We start from the raw sequence: 19750 nt of genomic DNA on the forward strand, positions 1-19750 counted from the left end.
TTAAAGGTGAGGTTATCTGTGTCTAAACAGTACTTACTGCCTGCTCTCCCGTCTTTGCCAAAGAATCAGGCATTGATATGCTATTTTTAATAGTCATTTAAAGTCGCATAACTCCATTTATCAAACAATTAAATGTTGACATTTTAAAAATAGAAAAGTTGAAAAATCTGAATCAATATTTGATTTAGAACTCACAACGGAGCTATCAAGATGAGTTATATGGCATTGTCATACTTTTGTGCCATTTACCCCTCACTGACGAGTGAATTCTGTGTTTCTAATGCCTAAGTTCTGTATCAGCACAACACATCTCATTTATCTTATGGTCTTTATTTTTAACCTTAACTTTCTTCTGTGCAGCCCTGTAGCCTGTCCTGTGAATCCTGAACCAAGTAAAACATTTCTTGGGATGGGGCATTGGGCTACAGTATACAAAGACAAATTACTGGTTTTACCATGTATATTAGGTTACTTATTATCTTCTGTGGACATCTATGTAACTATGAAGTTTCTATATTTACCCTGTGGCTGATAAAAAGAGAAAGCTAAAGGTGTTTTATTTACATGTAGCATTTCTGTAACAGCACTTATTAGTCTGGGTTCTAAAATCAACTCTACAATGGTATTTGGTACTTGTCTCAGAAACTGACACTAATTCTGTCATGGTCTTTATAGTTTATTTATCTTGGGCCAAAGGATTAGGATCTTTATAATTTATTTTAAAGATCTTTAAATCTTGCAGTTGCTTTTGGCCCCAAACAAGAAAATCTGGGTCAGTTAATTTTGAAAAAAAAAAAAAAAAAAAAAAGGAATTTCCTACTTTGGGCCCTGATGCTTTCTCCTGTGCTGTCTCAGCCTCAGCCCTACCTTATTCCCAGTGGCTTTTACCTTCATTCCTTCTTAGCTCTGCTGGGCATATTTAGAGGAAAACTTCACACTAACTTCCTCTACCATAAATTCTCTCCTTCCCCTCAACTCTACACTTTTCTTTGCCAACATACACCACTACTTCTTCATTGATTTTTTTTTTTTTTTTTTTTTTTTAAGCCTACAGCCCTTTCTGGCTCTTTTCCATCTTTAAAACTCTCTTGTTGAAATCTTTTCTTTTCCTCCTTTCTCTTTGGTAAGACCTTATGTTTTTTTGTTTGTTTGTTTGTTTTGTTTTTTGTTGTTTTTTTTTTTGTTGTTTTAAAGATTGGATTTTATTTATTCTGCATGATGTACTTCTGTCTTCCTTCCTCTTCTCTTAACCTTTTTTCTGATTTTGGACTGTTTGTAAACTCTTATGCTTGCTTTCACCAAGGCTTCAACCTTTCCCTTATGATTAAGCTCTTCTTCCTCTAAGACACTGATGTTTCACTGTATTTCCTGCTACAATAAAAGTTTTCAAATTTACATCTACTTCAGTCTCTTCTGATATTTTGCATCCAGAAGCATGACATGGTCAATTATGGAGTCCATTGAATGACCCCACTTAAGTTTGGTGTTATGCTAGGCACTGAATAGTGAATTTCACAATTCTGGCACCAGATTCCTCAGTGCTTTAACCAACAATGGATGTTATCACATGTGGGTGCTTGAATTCTCTCTTATACGCGTATATGCTAAAATGCATAGGTAATATAACAAGTCAGTATATGTATATGAATATATATTTGGTATATTGCATTATAATCAAGTACATTTTGGGTTAGAAGATGAGGATGGGTAAGTTCATAGCTAGGATAAAAGATTAAGAGACCTCATCGTTTGCCATTCTGTATTGAGATGAAGATGAGAGGAGCTGTTCCTGTGCAGGTGAGGAGATTATGTGAAGGAGACTGAGTTTCAGGAGTTGAGTGAGATGACAAATGAGACTGTGGTGAATGGCAGGAGAATGGGATGAGTGGGCCAGAGTCCCAAGAACATTTGATTGCTATACTCAGATTGCCTGGTATTCTCTCTGTCAGAGAATTTAGAAGATTCTCTGGTTCTAGTACTGATATCAAGAATGGTTAAGTTTCCGTTGATAATCCATCCATGTTGAAGTTTTCCTACTTGTCTCTGCCCCATTGGAACCATTCTTAACATGTTCGTGTAATTTTTTTCTCCTTACAAATCATTACATTCATGATAGCCCGCATCACCAATAATTAACCCTGAACTAACCACCATTAATTTTGACTAAACTCCATGTCCACTTATGTGTTTTCGTTGTTCCTGCCTGCTCTATAATCTACTGGTGACAGTAGTGACTTTTAAAATTCTAATTATGACTCTCTATTTCTCTCTTTTATCTTATTTGTAAATTATTCTTTTTTTTAAATTATAGACTCAAAGCTAGATACTTAGAAGGCAGCTAGTTCTTTGTTATTTCTGAAGGATGATCTGGTTTTTGCTTGACTATGTGTACTGAATGAAATGAGTTACTTCCTCCTGCGGTTGGAGGCTACCCTTCTACTGTTTGTTATCTGGCTTTAGGTACTAGAGGATTGGTAAGCTGAAATCTATCATGTAATGGCATTTCATTTTTCCTCTTAATTCTGCCTTTTGAAACAATATGGAAAAAATGTACTTGTTTTTCAATGTGGTCGCTCCTTAAAGATTTGAAAAGGGTTTGTTTTTGTTATTTATTTTAAGCTTTTTTCTTCATTCCAGCACTGTCCAATAGAACTTTCTGTGATGATGGAAATGTTCTTGACCAGTCCTATCTAATCAGTAGCTACTAGTCACATGTGGCTTTTGAGCACTTGAAATAGAGCTACTGTGACTAGAAATGAAATGAAATTTTAATTTAAATTTAAATAGCCCCATGAGGTGAGTGACTTGTGTTAGTACAGCTCTAAACTTTGGGAGTTAGTATATTGTCATATGACTGTCTTTTGACTGCTGCAGAAAGCTTATGGTCACTTCAAACATGGTAAAAATGTGTGTAAATGGGTTCTTGATCTGCCTATAGGCCAGTCTTATATGTTGTCACAACTGAGAAAAAATGCAGACCCAATCCCCAAAGCCCTGATGAGTAATGTCACTTTTTACTGAAGGTTCCTTAGAAGGGGTAGCAGGTATATCTCATTTTTCATATCCTCAAAACAATGCTTTAAAAAATCCCTCATTTAATTTCTTTTTCCCAAAGAGGAGGAGTCCCTAAAGTTCCTCTCCATTAAGTGGCTACCAAATTTCTCCTTCATCTTTTCCCTTCTTTCCCCAAAACATCTTTTCTCCTTCTCTTTGAGCTTTACTCCTCCATTCTCTTTGAGCACCACCCTGTTCTCTCTTCTCTTTGAGAAGAGTTCTTAGGTGTGCTCCTCTTTCTCCAACTTCCCTTTCCTTTCATTATGTCTGCATGGTAAAATCAATGAACTTTTTCCAGACCCATCTTTCTTGGGGTGGGGTTGGGGTGGGGGGCAAATTAGGGCCAAAGGTCATATTAATTTTTTTTTTTTCCTTTCTCACACAATTCCTGACCTGCTTCTAGGAGTCCTCTCATTTTCTTATCATTGCTAGTCTTTATTTAGTATGCTTTTACAGAAGAATCTTTATTCCCTTCTTTTACTCCAGATCTATGCTTGATGTGTCCTAAAGCTCCTCTCTTCACAGTTCCTTTATCCATTTTCCTTTCATTTTTCATTTTGCATATGTTATTTTTAATAGATTTATCTTTGCCAATTTTTTGCATGTGAAGAGAGGCTGCATCCATTGAGGGAGTGCATTCACTGCCCACTCTTGCCACCTAGTGCCTCATCCTCCCTTGATTAACTTCTTGGCTCATCATCATTGTTCATACCTCCCTCCCTTTATTGTTTTTTGTTCTAATTTTTGTTTGTTTGTTTTTTTTATATTTATTTATTTATTTATTTATTTATTTATTTATTTATTTATTTATTTATCTATGATAGTCACAGAGAGAGAGAGAGGCAGAGACACAGGCAGAGGGAGAAGCAGGCTCCATGCACCCACCGGGAGCCTGATGTGGGACTCGATCCCGGGTCTCCAGGATCACGCCCTGGGCCAAATGCAGGCGCCAAACCGCTGCGCCACCCAGGGATCCCTTTTGTTTGTTTTTTGTTTTTAAGTGGGCTCTGTGCCCAATGTGGGGCTTGAACTCATGACCCTGAGATCAAGAGTCACATGCTCTGCTGACTGAGCCAGCCAGGCACCCCTGTTGTCTGTTGTTCTAGTCTCTTCCTTATTCATATCTTTAAGAACATTCACTTCTTTTTTTAAAAAAGTTATTTTTGGGGTCTCATTTGTTCCAGGAGTCCTCATGTAATTCTCTGTACTGTGGTCTAAAACTATTTATGTAGCACTGATTTAAGTGGTTTGGGGTGATGGGGTTGAAGGATAGAATATCCTCAACCATGGCACTGACATTTTGGGTTGGATAATCCTTTGTTGGGGGCCAGTCCTGTGAACTGTAGGATGTTTAGCACCATCCCTGACCTCCACTGTGACAACCAAAAATGTCTCCAGATATTGCCAACTGTCTCCCTGGAAGGCAAAATCTACCCTCCCATCCTGCTCACATTGAGAACAACTGTGCTAGAATATGGGCTTTCTGAAATTGATAGGTGGTTATACTTCTTCTCTCTGACTGCTAATTTGTTTGCTTAGCCTGGGTTTCCAAAGTAGGTCTTTGTCTTACTTTGTAGGAGATAACTTCTTAAAATTGCAGGTTTTTGAGCTCATCCTAGACCTATTGAATCAGAAACATTGGAAGAAGTAGAATCTGGAGATCTGATTTTTATAAGACACTATCCCCACTTCACGCCTAACCAGGTAATTCTTATGCCCTAGCCTTGACCTTCCTGTGGCATAACTGCTGCATTACCCACATTTTTTTCCTGCAAATCTTGCTAATGCTCCAGCTTTGCTTCCGCTCCTGGCCCCATGATGCCAACACAAATAAGGAGGCCTCAGGTTACCAGGACAACTGGGGCACAGGAAACCATAAAGGCTCTGCACTCCCACAGGCATCATGGACTATGGCTCTACCAGCTTGATTTCTCCCTAGGGACTCAGTCATACTTTCTACTTCCCGTCCCATCCCCAAACTACCCAGACTGGCTGATACCCAGGCCCAAGTCACAGATCCTGATTTTATAGACCTGGTGGTAGAATATGCAGTGCGTGGCATGGAGAATGGTGATGAAGCTTTCTTACTAACATTGATAATATTCCACGTCACCTTGGTGATAATTGAATTTTATACTGGTGAGAATTATATTCCCCTGAGAGTTAATGGGATTATAGGTTTTTAAAAAAATTTCTTTTTAATTTTCTTATTTATTTATGATAGTCACAGAGAGAGAGAGAGAGAGAGAGAGAGAGAGAGAGAGATAGGCAGAGACACAGGCAGAGGGAGAAGCAGGTTCCATGCACCGGGAGCCCGATGTGGGATTCGATCCCAGGTCTCCAGGATCACGCCCTGGACCAAAGGCAGGCGCCAAACTGCTGCGCCACCCAGGGATCCCAAGGGATTATAGGTTTTGAAGTAAGGATGCTAAACTTATTTCTATTATTTATAGTCCCCTCAGTGGACCTTGAGTCTTAGGTCCTTTTGGATCCCTGGATAGATTTTTTCACAATTAGCTGTGGGTCAAAAGACTAAGCAATCTATTCCTGATAAATTGGAGCAGCTAATGTTTAGCAAGAAAAGAATAGTTACCAGATAATGAATTTGAGCTCTATTTACATTTCACTATAAAGCTAGTCATTTGTTTTAAGAAAGATCATCTGGTTTGATGACATCTTTTCTTTTTAAGATTTTATTTATTTATTTGTTTGTTTATTTATTTGACAGAGAGAGAGAGAGAGAGAACAAGCACAAGCAGCAGGGAGGAGCGGAGAGAAAGGGAGAAGCAGACTCCCCACTGAGCAGGGAGCTTGATTCAGGCTTCGATCCCAGGACCCTGGGACCATGACCTGAGCCGAAGGCAGATGCCCAGTGACTGACTGAGCCACCCAGGTGCCCCTCTGATTAAGTCTTTAAAGTCACAAATAAATGAAAATCTACTTGCACATCTAAGCTCTTAGATGCTTAGAAAATGTTGAATTGACCCAGAACCAGAATAGGCCACCTCCATGGAGCATCTTGGCAGGTCAGAGCAAGAGAGAATAAAGAATAATAAAGGAAACTTGATAGCTCTTTTCAAACAGTTAAAGGATTCTCCTGTGGAGGAGGTGCTAGATTTAGTTGCTTTAGGTCCAGAAGGTAGAATAAGGACATTTATTTCATTTTTTAAAAAGATTTATTTATTGATTCATTCATGGTAGACATAGAGAGAGAGACACACACGCAGAGACACAGGCAGAGGGAGAAGCAGGCTCCATGCTGGGAGCCCAAAGCGGGACTCGATCCCAGATCTCCAGGATCACACCCTGCGCCAAAGGCAGGCGCTAAATTGCCGAGCCACCCAGGGATCCCCTATTTCATTTTTTAAAAGATTTTTTCATTGACTCATGAGAGACACACAGAGAGAGGCAGAGACATAGGCAAAGGGAGAAGCAGGGTCCCTGAGGGGAGCCTGAGTGGGACTCAATCCCAGGACCCCGAGATCACACCCTGAGCCAAAGGCAGACGTTTAACCACTGATCCACTCAGGTGCCCCAGGACCTTTATTTCAGATGACAGTGATAGAGAGACTTTGGTTTAGTAAGGAAGACTATTTGATTATTTGGTGGATCTCAAATTGGAACAAACTGAATTGTTAGGCAGTGAACTATTTGTGACTGTATTGTTTATGTGGAGGTTAGATTACCGCTTGCACAAGGTTTGGATGAGATTTGGGACATTAAATTGAGTTTGGCCTGGAAGGAAAAGCAGGCAAATTTATTGGAGGTCAGTTTATCCTTTCTATCATATGATTCTGTGGCAACTCTTAAAGTCATTACTGTTTCCCTAGGCACCTCTGCCAAGTTTACCCCCTTGAGTCATTGAATATTAGAGTCAGTAGTAGAGTCTTTAGGAATTTCTCAAATGTTGTTCCCTAGCCCTCTGGAGATTCCTCAAGAATGCCTCAGAGGTGGCTGAGAGAAGTGAAATGGAGGCTAGCTGAGGCTCCAAGCCCTTTACCTATGCTTCAGCCAGAACAATCTTGCCTTGTTTTTCTCTCAGAAAAAAAAAGGGGGGGGGGGGTTCCACTGGGAAAAAAATTGTAAAAGCCCCAATATTCTAAATTCTACATTTTATGGACAGAGAAACAGATAGGGAGCAGAGGTCACACAGCTAATACATTTCAGAGTCAGAATTCAAATTTAGCCCTTCTAATCCTAGTCTCCCACTCTACTAGTCTAATTTTTTATAATTTGGTAAAAGTTTCTCTCCATTTATCTGGCCCCACTATAATCAGGAATTTTATTTCCTCAGATCTATCTTCTGTTAGCCCCTGAGCTAGTCTCCCTACTCTCTAATCTCTCCTACTCCTGGTCTATGTTATATACATGGTTGCCATGTTATCCTTGAAACCTTGTCTTTACCATGGGATTTCCCTGCTTAACCTTCTTTGTATTGCCTAGAAGAACTTTCAGCTTGACACATTGTTAGTATTCTTCAGTATCCCCATTGTGCAACTAGCTGAACTTTTGCCCAAATCCATCATATTATGGATAATTAAGGCGGCATGTAAAACAATGAGATTGACTGAGTCCCACCCTACTTCTACTAAACACCAATTTTGGCAGAATTTTTGTGTGGACAGTTTTAATCAGGCATGATGAGAAGATGCAAAAGAAATAGAAGATTGAAGCTCATAAACAGCAAGTTGCATAACAATATGGGTCATGTCCAATTTATATGACACATACATGCATTTGTTTAAAAACAAGAATGAGATGTATAGAACTTTTCTGGAAGAAAATCTACCAAACTGATAACAGACATTAACTCTAAGGGGGTGTGGGGGTTGAAAAACAATGGGGGTAGTAGAGGAAGGGGGATTTAAAATATTTTTCCACTGCGGAGAGCCTCACTGGGTAGAAGGGTAACCTGAGGAAGCAGGCTTGGTGCTGACAGGGCAGGAGCTGCTCAACTGTCTTGCTTGAATCCATCGCCAATCATTTCTTTGCTTCTTGCATCACTCTGCTAAAGAAGTGAAGTGCCAGGAGATCATTTGATTGGCTAAGTTTAAATCAAGGGCCATCTATGGCCCTATCAGGATATATAGAGAAAGGGTCTGGGAGAAAGACCCCATCCCTCCCCGAGAAAGTCCCTGGTTTCTCTCCCTTGGAGGGAGGGAAAACCTGATTTTCTTCTTCCAAGAAAGGCATACACAGAACAGAAGAGGTAATTGCCTGAAATGATATCAGAATACTCTTAGGAAGGGGGCATGGATGCTGGCAACGAGAAAGCACAAATGTTCCTTTGAATTCATTACCCCTCCCCTCACTTCTTACCTACACCTCCATCCTAGAGCTTTCTTTACTTTTGACTTAACCCAAGTCCTCTGGTGTGGTATTAGCATTTACTAGATAGAGATTGAGGTGCAGACAGTTCAGGGGATGAAGGAGAGAAGTACGAGATGAGTCAGGCAAAGAGGGCAGTAGGCAGGTTTTACTTTGCTTTTTGCCCTTCCTGTGTTTACATGAGATCCTTTTCAGTGTCTGACCACTTGAAAAATGATCATAATAAACATAAGTCAAGTTACAAATAAAAACTATCCATCTGGCGGTTCTAACCACCTGCTTCTCTGATGGTGGAGCCATTCTTCCCCTATGCCATATAGAGAGTGGCCAGGGAGTCATTTCTGCCCATCTCCTGTGGGTGTGTATGTGTCCCTGCCAACACACATACCAGATGATTCTCCACCCTCTTTGGAAGGTCCAAGCCCCAGTTAGAGTATGTATTAGAAGTGTTTTATTTTCCTACAGAGGGGATTCTTCACTTTTGAAGCATTAACCTTCTGATAAAAAAAATAGCTTTCATGGGGTCCCTGGGTGGTTCAGTTGGTTAAGTGTCTGCCTTCAGCTCAGGTCATGATCCCGAGGTCCTGGGATGGAGCCCTGCATTGAGCTCCCTGCTCAGTGGGGAGTCTGTTTTTCTCTTTCCCTGTATCCCTCCTCCTGCTTATGTTCCCTCTCTCGCTCTCAAATAAATAAAATCTTAAAAAAAAAGAAAAGAAAAAGCTTTTTTCCAACTGTTATCATTGCTTAGGCCTGATTTTTTAAAAATTGACTTGGGTTGGGGCACCTGGGTAGTTCAGTTGGTTAAACATCTGACTCTTGGTTTTGGCTCAAGTCATGATCTCGAGGTTGTGGGATTGAGCCCCGCATTGGGCTCTTCATTCACTGTAGAGTCTGCTTCAGATTCTCTTTCCTTCTCTCACCCACTCACTCTCTCTCTCTCTCACATAAATAAATAAAATCCTTTTAAAAAATGGACTTGATTGGGTTAATCATGAGAGGGTGTGCAAATTCACTCTTAACTATTGGTAACAAAAAATACCTAAGTAACTCCTTAACTACTGCAAAATAATTGTTTTTTCAACTTTATGGAAATATAATTTATGAATAAGATGATGTATGTGTTTTAAGTGTACAATGTAGTGAGTTTTGGCAGATGTTTGCACCTATATACTCATGCTCCCAGACTGTAGAAATGTGTTAAACCCCTCCCCAACCAATTCCCTTGTTCTCCTTTGCAATCCGTCTCCCCTCACTCCACTCCCCCAGACATCCACTGATCAGATTTATATCATCATAGATCAGTTTTGCCTATTGTAGAGCTTCATATAAATGGAATCATACAGTATGGGTCCTGTTCTTGGCTTCTTTAATTCACCATTATGTTTTTTTTTTTAATTTTTATTTATTTATGATAGCCACAGAGAGAGAGAGAGAGGCGCAGAGACACAGGCAGAGGGAGAAGCAGGCTCCATGCACCGGGAGCCCGACGTGGGATTCGATCCCAGGTCTCCAGGATCGCGCCCTGGGCCAAAGGCAGGCGCCAAACCGCTGCGCCACCCAGGGATCCCCACCATTATGTTTTTATTTATTTATTTTTTTTATTATTATTTTTTTAAAGAGCTAGCATATTCTATTTTATTTATTTATGTTTAATTTTTTATTTATTTATGATAGTCACACAGAGAGAGAGAGAGAGAGAGAGAGAGAGGCAGAGACACAGGCAGAGGGAGAAGCAGGCTCCATGCACCGGGAGCCCGATGTGGGATTCGATCCCGGGTCTCCAGGATCGCGCCCTGGGCCAAAGGCAGGCGCCAAACCGCTGCGCCACCCAGGGATCCCCCATTATGTTTTTAATATCCATTCATGCTTTTGTGTATATCAGTAGTCCATCCCTTTTTATTGCTAAGCCATATTTCATTACTTCCTCAGCGATTAATGATACTGAGTTTATCCGTTCATCTGCTGCTGGACATTTAGGTTGTTTTCCACTTTTTGGAAGCTGCTGTGAACATTCACACACAAGTATTTTTGTAGACATGTTTGCATTTTTCTTGGATAAATACTTAGGAGAGAAATCTTAGATCTTGTGGTAAGTAAATGTTTAACCTGATAAAGAAAAAAAGTGCCAAACTGTTTTCCAAAATGCCTGTGCACTCGTCATTGTGTGAGAGTTCCAGTTGCTCTGGATCTCCATCAGCACTCAGTACCAGTTTTTAAAATCATGCTAGTAGATGTGTAGTGATGTCTCATTGTGGCTTTAATTTGCATTTCCCCAGTGATTAATGATACTGAGCATGTGCTTATTTCATGTGCTTATTTGCCACCAATATCTCATATTTGGTGAGGTCTATTTAAATATTTTGCCTATTTAAAAATTGGAATGTGGTCTTGTTGCTGTAAGGGTTCTTTATATATTCTGGATACAAATGAGTATATGAATTGTGAATATGTGTGAGTACATGAATTGAAAATATTTCCCCTAGTCAGCTTGCCTTTTTTCTTATAGTGTCATTTGAAAAGCAGAAGTTTGGGATCCCTGGGTAGCTCAGCAGTTTAGCACCTGCCTTCGGCCCAGGGCATGATCCTGGAGTCCTGGGATCGAGTCCCACATCGGGCTCCCTGCATGGAGCCTGCTTCTCCCTCTGCCTGCACCTCTGCCTCTCTCTCAGTCTGTGTCTCTCATGAATAAATAAATAAAATCTTAAAAAAAAAAAAAGAAAAGCAGAAGTTTTAAATTTTGGTGAAGTTTAATTTCTTGCTTTTTTTCTTGTACAGTTAATGCTTTTTTTGTCCTGCATAAGAAGTCTTTGCTAACACCAAAATAACAGATTTTCTCCTGTGTTTTCTTTTATATTTAGAAATTTTATAGTTTTAACTTTTATGTTAGGTCTTTTTATGTTTTTTATCCATTTTGATCACTTCCTTAGCCTTTCCTCACTGTATAACAGAGTCAGTAAGAAAGGAAGATTCTGAAATAAAGGTGATCCTCTTAAAAAAAGATATATCGTAGAATAGAAATATTAAACTTTTGTTCTGTGTATTGTTGTCTTCATCTAATATTTATTAACTATTCATTAGTAAAATGTGTACCATCTGCATGTCAGGCACTAAGATACAGTAATGATCACCCTAGACAGTGTCCTTGTGCCATGGAGTTTACATTTTAGTGGAAGAGGTTGTGTTTTAGCATCCATGTATGCTTGGCAAAGTCAAGAAAATATTATTGCCCCATCTGCGATTCCTCAATTGAAAGGAATATTTCAGATCCTTGACAATCTGTTTAATCTCACTGTATGATAGAGCAGTAACCACTCTCCACAAAGGGCCACTGATCTATAGAGAGAAGAGAATCAGCTGCAAAGGGCCAGCTATTGTGCAATATGGGAAGTGCTATAACTGTGCAGGATAGAAAAACATAGTAAGTGACTTTTCATGCTTCTGTTACTATTGAGATAAAATGACCAGACTTTGGCTTAAACAAAACAGTTTGTTTTTGTCTCCAATCCTATTTTTTTTCCAATCCTATTTTTTATAATATCTTTTTGCCCAAAGAGTTCACTGTTGGTATCTTCACAGAACTCCTAAATCTCCTTCCTGATAGAGAACCAATTATCTTCTGTAACAAACCAATTATATGCCCCCGAAAGCCAGTCATACTTTGTGTTAATGATACCACCATTCTTCAAGCCATCTCAGATATCAGTGATAAGTGTTATTTACTATTAGCATTTATAAACTAATACAAATATTAATAACCAGATAATAAGTGGTGTTAATTCAGAGCAGGCTGAGATCACTATGGTTGAGGTTGACCTTTGTGGAAGAAATAAAGATTGAACCACTTCTGAAAAATGAGTAAGATTTTGATGGATGCAAAGAGGGCAGATTAATTTGAATTAATGGATGTGAGGAAGAAGAGATTAAAGATCATTACATATAGCATTCATGGTGTGACTCCCGTATCATATATCTATAGCAGACATCATTAATATAGTACTCATTCTTGCTAGTAAGACTGGAACTAGATAATAGAAAAAGAAATGCAGACATTAAATGGAGAGAGATTTTGAAAGAGACATCAGTGAGACTGAAAATGTCTGACCTAAGGGGTCAAGATGTGGGGCATTTCCTGGGGGGAGTAGGGAAGCCCTTGGTGCAGAGGCTATGAAGGGTTTCTTGGTATCTGTACTGAATGTACAAGCATCTGATGGCTGTAATAGGCATCATAACCACTCAGAAAAATAGTGCCAGGGGAAGACAGTGCAATTTTTTCTGTCAGAAGGCACTGCTCAGGCTATTTGAGGCTGGGAGAGACCATAGAATTGTACCAGCCACAGGGTTAGGCCACAATTGCAGAGTAAGCAGCACAGGCAAAAGAATACTACTCTGGAGATCTTGCTCAAGGAGTCCAACTTTTTCTTACAGCTGCGAAGTCCCCTTCGCAGATATATATATATATATATATATATATATATATATATATATATATCCAGATCTATCTCAAATAGAAAAGCAGGAGAGAAGTGGCTCTCTTAGGGACTGAAGAATTTTTATTCAAGAGTATCGGAGTAGTACCTTAAAGATTGTTTACGTGGCTCAGCGGTTGAGCATCTGTCTTTGGCTCAGGGTGTGATCCCGGGGTTCCAGGATCGAGTCCCACATCGGGCTCCCTGCGCGGGGCCTGCTTCTCTCTCTGCCTGTGTCTCTGCCTCTCTCTCTCTCTCTGTGTCTCTCATGGATAAATGAGTGAAATCTTAAAAAAAAAAAAAAAAAGATTGTTTACATAATCAGATCTGACTATGTTAAACTGGTTGGGAACTACTGAAGGATGTGTTATCAGCAACTACGAAGATATATAAGACCTTCATGTGAGTAGAAGGTACAAGTCAGCTTATCTACCAGCTTTGATGAGGTGAGGCAGGACTGAATGTGGAATTATGCAGGCCTGTGTACCTGTTGCCAAGAGCGATTGATTGGGCCCATCTGGGTAGGTTAGGGTAAACGCTAGAGGCATGTGGCATACCTGAGCAGCTCACTCAGCTGCAGGGTACTGTTTACCCATGTCTGCTTGCTTCAGCTTTACCAATGTCCCTGGCTGCACACATTGCCAAAGAAAAAGCATATGGTTAAAACACATCTGCTAACCCTGCCGTTGTCAAACCTGTGAGGACAGATTCTTGTGGTCTGCTATTACCCCTAGCATCCACCTTTTTTTTTTTTTTAATTATTTTTATTTTTTTTAAATTTCTATTTATTTATGATAGTTACAGAGAGAGAGAGAGGCAGAGACGCAGGCAGAGTGAGAAGCAGGCTCCATGCACCGGGAGCCCGACGTGGGATTCGATCCCGGATCTCCAGGATCGCGCCCTGGGCCAAAGGCAGGCGCTAAACCGCTGCGCCACCCAGGGAACCCATCCACCTTTTATCTCTCATCCTAAGGAACCATTTTTTGAGGAGCCATCCACATTATTTAGATTTTGTCATTTACTCATTTTTTCCATTCTTCTAATAATTAAGAATCTGTTATTGAGTGTCCTAGGCACTGAGGATACAGCATTTTGTAGAGGTAAGGAAATAAATACAAATAAATAGGGCGGCCCCGGTGGCTCAGCGGTTTAGCGCCACCTTCAGCCCAGGGTGTGATCCTGGAGGGCCTGGGATGGAGTCCCACGTTGGGCTCCCTGCAATGGAGCCTGCTTCTCCCTCTGCCTGTGTCTCTGCCTCTCTGTGTGTGCCTCTCATGAATAAATAAATTAAATATTTTTAAAAAATACAAATAAATATGGGTAAGTTTGAACAATATTAAGTTTAAAATATATTACAGAGAAAGTACAGAGTATTATTGGAATATATGTATTTAGGGGGACCTTGTCTATAAAGTAAGTAGTGATGGGGCACCTGGGTGGCTCAGTCACTAATAGGCATTTGACTCTTGGTTTTGGTTCAGGTCATGATCTCATAGATTGTGAGATTGAGCCCTATGTCCAGCCCTGCACTCAGCTGAGAGTCTGCTTGAGATTCTTCCAACCCCCCCCCCAATAAATCTTTAAAGGAAGTAATGAGGTTTATGTGGTGACCTCAGTAGTCTTGAGGTGATCATGTGGAAGATGGGGTGTATGTTTTAGGCAGAGGGAACAGATAACGGAGCACCTTGAAATCCATGATAAGGTGTTTGTAGTTAATCCTATAAAGGGGAGGCCAGTCTAGGTTTTTACATAGAGGAATGAGTTGGCCAGCACTGTACTTTGGCAGTTTAATAGACAGATTGGAGAGGATCAACTCTAGACTCTGGGAGACAAGTTAAAGGGGAGTTACACTGGTTCAGATGAAAGATGTGTGGTTCTAACCATGTGTAGGTTAGAACAGTGGAGAAGTGGATGGATTTGAGGGCATATTTTGGAGGTATCCAGCAAGGCTTATATGTGGACAGTGAGGGAAATGAGAATTCAAGGATGGCTTGGAGGTCTTTGGCTTGAGCATGTAGGTGGATGATGGTGCCAGTTACCAATAAGAGAACTTGGGTGGGAAGTTATTTTGGGGGGAAAATCATGTGTCTGATTTTGGACATTGAGTTTGAAGTGCTTGCAAATCCGCCAAGTAAAGAGATCCAGTAGGTAACTTGTTATATTAATGTAGAGCTGATAGAAATGTGTCAATCTATGCTTGGCACATAGAAACAGTTATTGGAGTTATGGTTGGGTATAGATAAAGAGAGTTGAGTGGAGAAACAAAGAAAATTTAGAATAAATTTCCTCCAGGAATACCAATGAACCCAAGGGACAGGTAGAGAAGGAAGAGCCAATAAGAGATTGAGAGAGAGCTGCCAGATGGTTGGAGGAAACCTATGGTATGGTGTCATGGAAGGTGTATCACTACGGTCTGTTGCAGAGAAATTTCAGAGTAATTGGCTGGACTCCTGGTGGTGCTGAAGTTACCTTTAATATTGGATAGGGTGGATGGGCTATAGAGCATCAGAGGAGTAGATCTGGAGTTCCCAGGCAGCTTAAGTGTGTCCCTAATAACATGGCAATCCTCTGCCCGTCAAATCTGGAGAAACCTGGACTCCAGGAGGTAGCAGGGGCTCAAAGGAAGGAGAAGGCTCCCACACAGCTGTGTTACCTTAAGAGCTCTGCCTTTAACCTGGTAAGGTTCATCAGGATCCAGAGAAATCCCAGTCTATGGACCTGAACCATCCCACAAACTGTGTGTTACATTCTTACTGCTTCCCTGAAGCTGATGTTCATCCTTTTTCCTGTCTTTGCCACTCTGATTATGATGCCTAATTCATTTTCCTTGGCTCTTGATCTTTGGTTTAGTTTGGCCAGCCTTCCCTTTCTGAGGAGTAACTTCCATATATACATACTTCTAATAACCCCTATGCATGGCTGGCAAGCCCCAGAGGCTGCCTCTTTATGTACCACTCTAATAAGCAGTCACCACGGAGTATGGCCCAGGATTATAGGCCTAGATCTTTAGAGGTGTTAGTGGCTCTGACCTTTAGAAGTTTTGTTTTCCTCAACCATCTCCTTTTCTCCTATTTTGCTTGTCTGAAGCATATTTATCAGCTAGATGTTAAAGGCTGGTTCTATCCTTCAATGAATCTTGGCTTTTATTGCTATTATTCTGAGCTAATATCTGGGCTTAGTCTCGCTCATGGCCTTAAGGGTTTTGATGACCTTTTCTATGGAGTAATATTCTGTAGAGCTCTCTACTACATGCTTTCTTTTCTGCTGGGATTAGTCAAAAATTAATAAAAAGTTCTATTTTCCTATTCCTGACCTCTTTGTTCTATGTAATGGGTCTGAGGAATACTTTAGCTTATTTCAAGATCTATGATTAATATACCCTGCTCTGAATAATAAATCTGCACGCCCCCTATAGCTTGTAGTTTCATATAGGAGAAGCTTACAGGCAGAAATCTGATTGGAAGTGGAGGGAGGCAGTTTGTTTTGAAGCTGAGTCCACAAGAGTAATGTGATCGGCTGACGAGGACTACCAGCAAAATAATAAAACAAAGATGCGATTAATAAAAATATGTGCTGGCATATTTATATGCCATATATAAATTCATTTAAGTGAGTTTTATAAATGTAGAATCTAGGGCCTTTAAAAAAAAAATCGTCTGAAAAAAAAAATCGTCTGTTGACCAGTTAATTCATTTACTTAGTGTATTCCTTTCCCAAACAAGGTATACTATTAACCTGAGAATTTCAAACACATGCTTTGCTAACTTTTCTTCTATTTATATATTTTTATTTAGTTTACTTTATGAAGAGGGGGAAGGAGTTCACCACCATCGATGCCAACAACTCTCCCTCGTATCCTCCAAGCAATCTTTTCCTTGGTGAGTTATGTAAAATTCTAATCATTACTGTTGCACAACACTAAAATACCACATAGATGTAGCAGTGATAGCACACATGCCCACACCCAGTGAAACAAGGTCATGTTCTGCCAGAAATTATCTATGTGGAGGTGATGATGCCATGACTGCAGGTGAACTCATTGAGGAAATGAGCATGAAAAGAAGAATGCAGAAAGCTGAGGACCAGGGTGGTGGTGGGGGAGGAGCTCACAATCCAGAGGAGGAAGAGGCCACTAAAGTGAGAGATTAGTGGACACTGAGATGGGAGGGTGACTAGGCAAATGAGCTTTGGTAGAAGTCATGAGAATTTCAAGAACAAGGTGATGGTTAACACTGTCAAATGTAATTGAACTATAAACAGAGGAACTTACTGTCCTGTGTAAACCAGGAACTTCTCTGTGTTCCTCCTCATATAAATCATTTATAAAAATTGTACATTAGATTATTCAATTCATGGGCAGCCCAGGTGGCTCAGTGGTTTAGCGCTTGCCTTTGGCTCAGTGTGTGATCCTGGAGTCCTGGGATCGAGTCCCACATCAGGCTCCCTGCGTGGAGCCTGCTTCTCCTTCTGCCTGTGTCTCTGCCTCTCTCTCTATGTCTCTCATGAATAAATAATAATAACAAAAGATTATTCAATTCAACAAGTATTTATTGAGCTGCACATTAACTGCGTGTGGTTGTATAAAAGAAGCATAAGATGTTTTAAATAAACTGGTAATTTATACATAAAAACTCTCATTAGCTTTGACTGGTATATTTGTTAAATGGTAACTACAGACTTATTTCAGTGAGATTTAAAAAAATCTCTTGGGGGCGCCTGGGTGGGTCAGTTGGTTGAGCAACCAACTCGATTTCAGCTCAGATCATGATCTCAAGGTTGTGAGATCGAGCCCCTTGTTGGGCTCCATGCTGAGCATAGAGTCTGTTTAAGATTCTCTCTCTCTGTTTCTCTCAAAAAAAGTACTCTTCTTAAAATCTTTTGGTATCGTTTCATCTCTGATACCTTTAAAAAAAAATCTCATAGTTTTTTATCACAAAAGTAATACATATAATTGAAAATACAGTTATATAGGGGTGCCTACGTGGCTTAGTCAGTTAAGTGTCTGCCTTCAGCTCACGTCACGATTTCAGAGTCCTGGGATCAAGCCCCATGTTGGGCTCCCAGCTCAGTGGGGAATCTGCTTCTCCCTCTCCCTCTGCCCTTCCCCCTGTTCATGCTTGCTCTCTTGCACACACTCTGTCTCTCAAATAAATAAATCAATAAAATCTTTTAAAAATATTTTAAAAAGAAAACACGGTTAAATATAAAATTCTAAACCATACTATCCCCAAAAGATAGCATTTCTCAACACTTTGATTTATACTATTCCAGGTTTCTACTCTGTGTGTGTGTGTTTAAGATTTTATTTATTTATCCATGAGAGACACAGAGAGGTAGAGACATAGGCAGAGGGAGAATCAGGCTCCATGCAGGGAGCCTGATTTGGGACCCGATCCTGGGACTCCAGGATCATGCCCTGGGGCCAAAGGCAGGCGCTAAACCACTGAGCCACCCAGGCGCCTCTGTGTGTGTATTTTTAATGAAACTGGGCTCATTCCATACATGGTTCAACATTCTGTCTTCACTTAGTGATATCTGGTGAACAACCATTGATATCATATATCTGAAATAATATGCAATGGGCTGCTCAGATTTTAATGTATGAATGTAACACAGTTTAATTATACAGTGCCCCATTATTAGAAATTTAGATCTTTCCTGATGTTTTATTATTATGAATAGTGCTGTGTTGGATATCTTTGAGGCTAAATCTATAATAGTTTTCTTTAGCTAAATTCTTGAAGTGGATTTGATAGGTTAATGGTAAAAATATTTTATTTATTTATTATTTATGTATGTGTGTATGTATGTATGTATTCACTTTGGTAAAAAAATATTTTAAAGGCATTTGATGGAGATTTCCAGGTTGCTCTCTGAAGTTGTATCATCAGATTTAGGGGCACCTGGCTGGCTCAGTTAGTAGAGCATGTAACTCTTGATCTCAGGGTAATGAGTTCAAGGTCCACATTGGGTGTAGCGCCTATTTTTAAAAATGGTGGGGAGCACCTAGGTGGCTCAGTCAGCTGGGCATCAGACTTTTGGTTTTGGCTTGGTCATGATCTTGTGGTTGGGGATCAAGCCCCACATTGGGCTGTGCTCAGTGTGGAGTCTGCTTCAGATTCTCCCTCCCTGTCCCTCTGTCTCACTCTCTCTCATAAATAAATAAATAAATAAATAAATAAATAAATAAACAAACAAACAAATCTTTGAAAATAAAGTAAAACAGGGGCACCTGGGTGGCTCAGTGGTTATAAGCATCTGCCTTTGGCTCAGATCATGATCCTGGGATCCTAGGATTGAGTTCCACATCAGGCTCCCTGCAGGGAGCCTGGTTCTCTTTCTGCCTCTGTCTCTGCCTCTGTCTCTGTGTCTCTCATGAATAAATAAACAAAATTTTCAAAAAAATAAAATAAGAATTAAAAATTATATTCATTATTGAAGTTGTACCACATTGTACTCCCACTGGCTGTGTATGAGAGTATCATTTTCCTGTATACTTGCACTTGCTAAAATTAGGCATTATTTCTAAAAATTCTTTTTTTAGAAAAAATAATCCTTCATTGTTTCAATATTATAGACACTATAAAAATATATGCATGTGGTAAATATACTTGTGGTAAATACTTATTCTTTGAAGATAAATTTTATTTAAAAAGCTAAAAATTATTCTGAACTGATTTAATGAAGTAAATGAACAGTCTGCATAATATTGTTTTTGATTGAATGTGGATGTGACTCTGAAGTAGTTGTATTCCACTTCCGTCACTTACTGGGTAGTCTTGGGCAATGGGTTAACATCTCTAGGCCTCAGTGTCTTTACCAAATGGACACTATAATAGTACCTGTCTTTGAGGATTGTTAGGAAGATTAAATGAGATACTAGATGCAAAGTTCATGGCCCA

At 39.9% G+C, this 19750-nt stretch overlaps 1 protein-coding gene across 4 annotated transcripts in view; it reads left to right on the forward strand.

Moving 5' to 3' along the window:
* NPR2 (natriuretic peptide receptor 2) overlaps positions 1 to 19750 on the forward strand; it is a 58086-nt gene that overhangs the window by 4299 nt on the left and 34037 nt on the right. For all 4 annotated transcript variants that reach the window (XM_077912467.1, XM_077912468.1, XM_077912469.1 and 1 more), the window contains exon 2: positions 16643 to 16726. The gene's annotated coding sequence lies outside the window, so the exon portion shown is untranslated. The remainder of the gene's footprint in view (positions 1 to 16642; positions 16727 to 19750) is intronic.

This window comes from Canis aureus, chromosome 10 (assembly GCF_053574225.1).
Source record: "Canis aureus isolate CA01 chromosome 10, VMU_Caureus_v.1.0, whole genome shotgun sequence".
NCBI classification, from domain to species: Eukaryota; Metazoa; Chordata; class Mammalia; order Carnivora; family Canidae; genus Canis; species Canis aureus.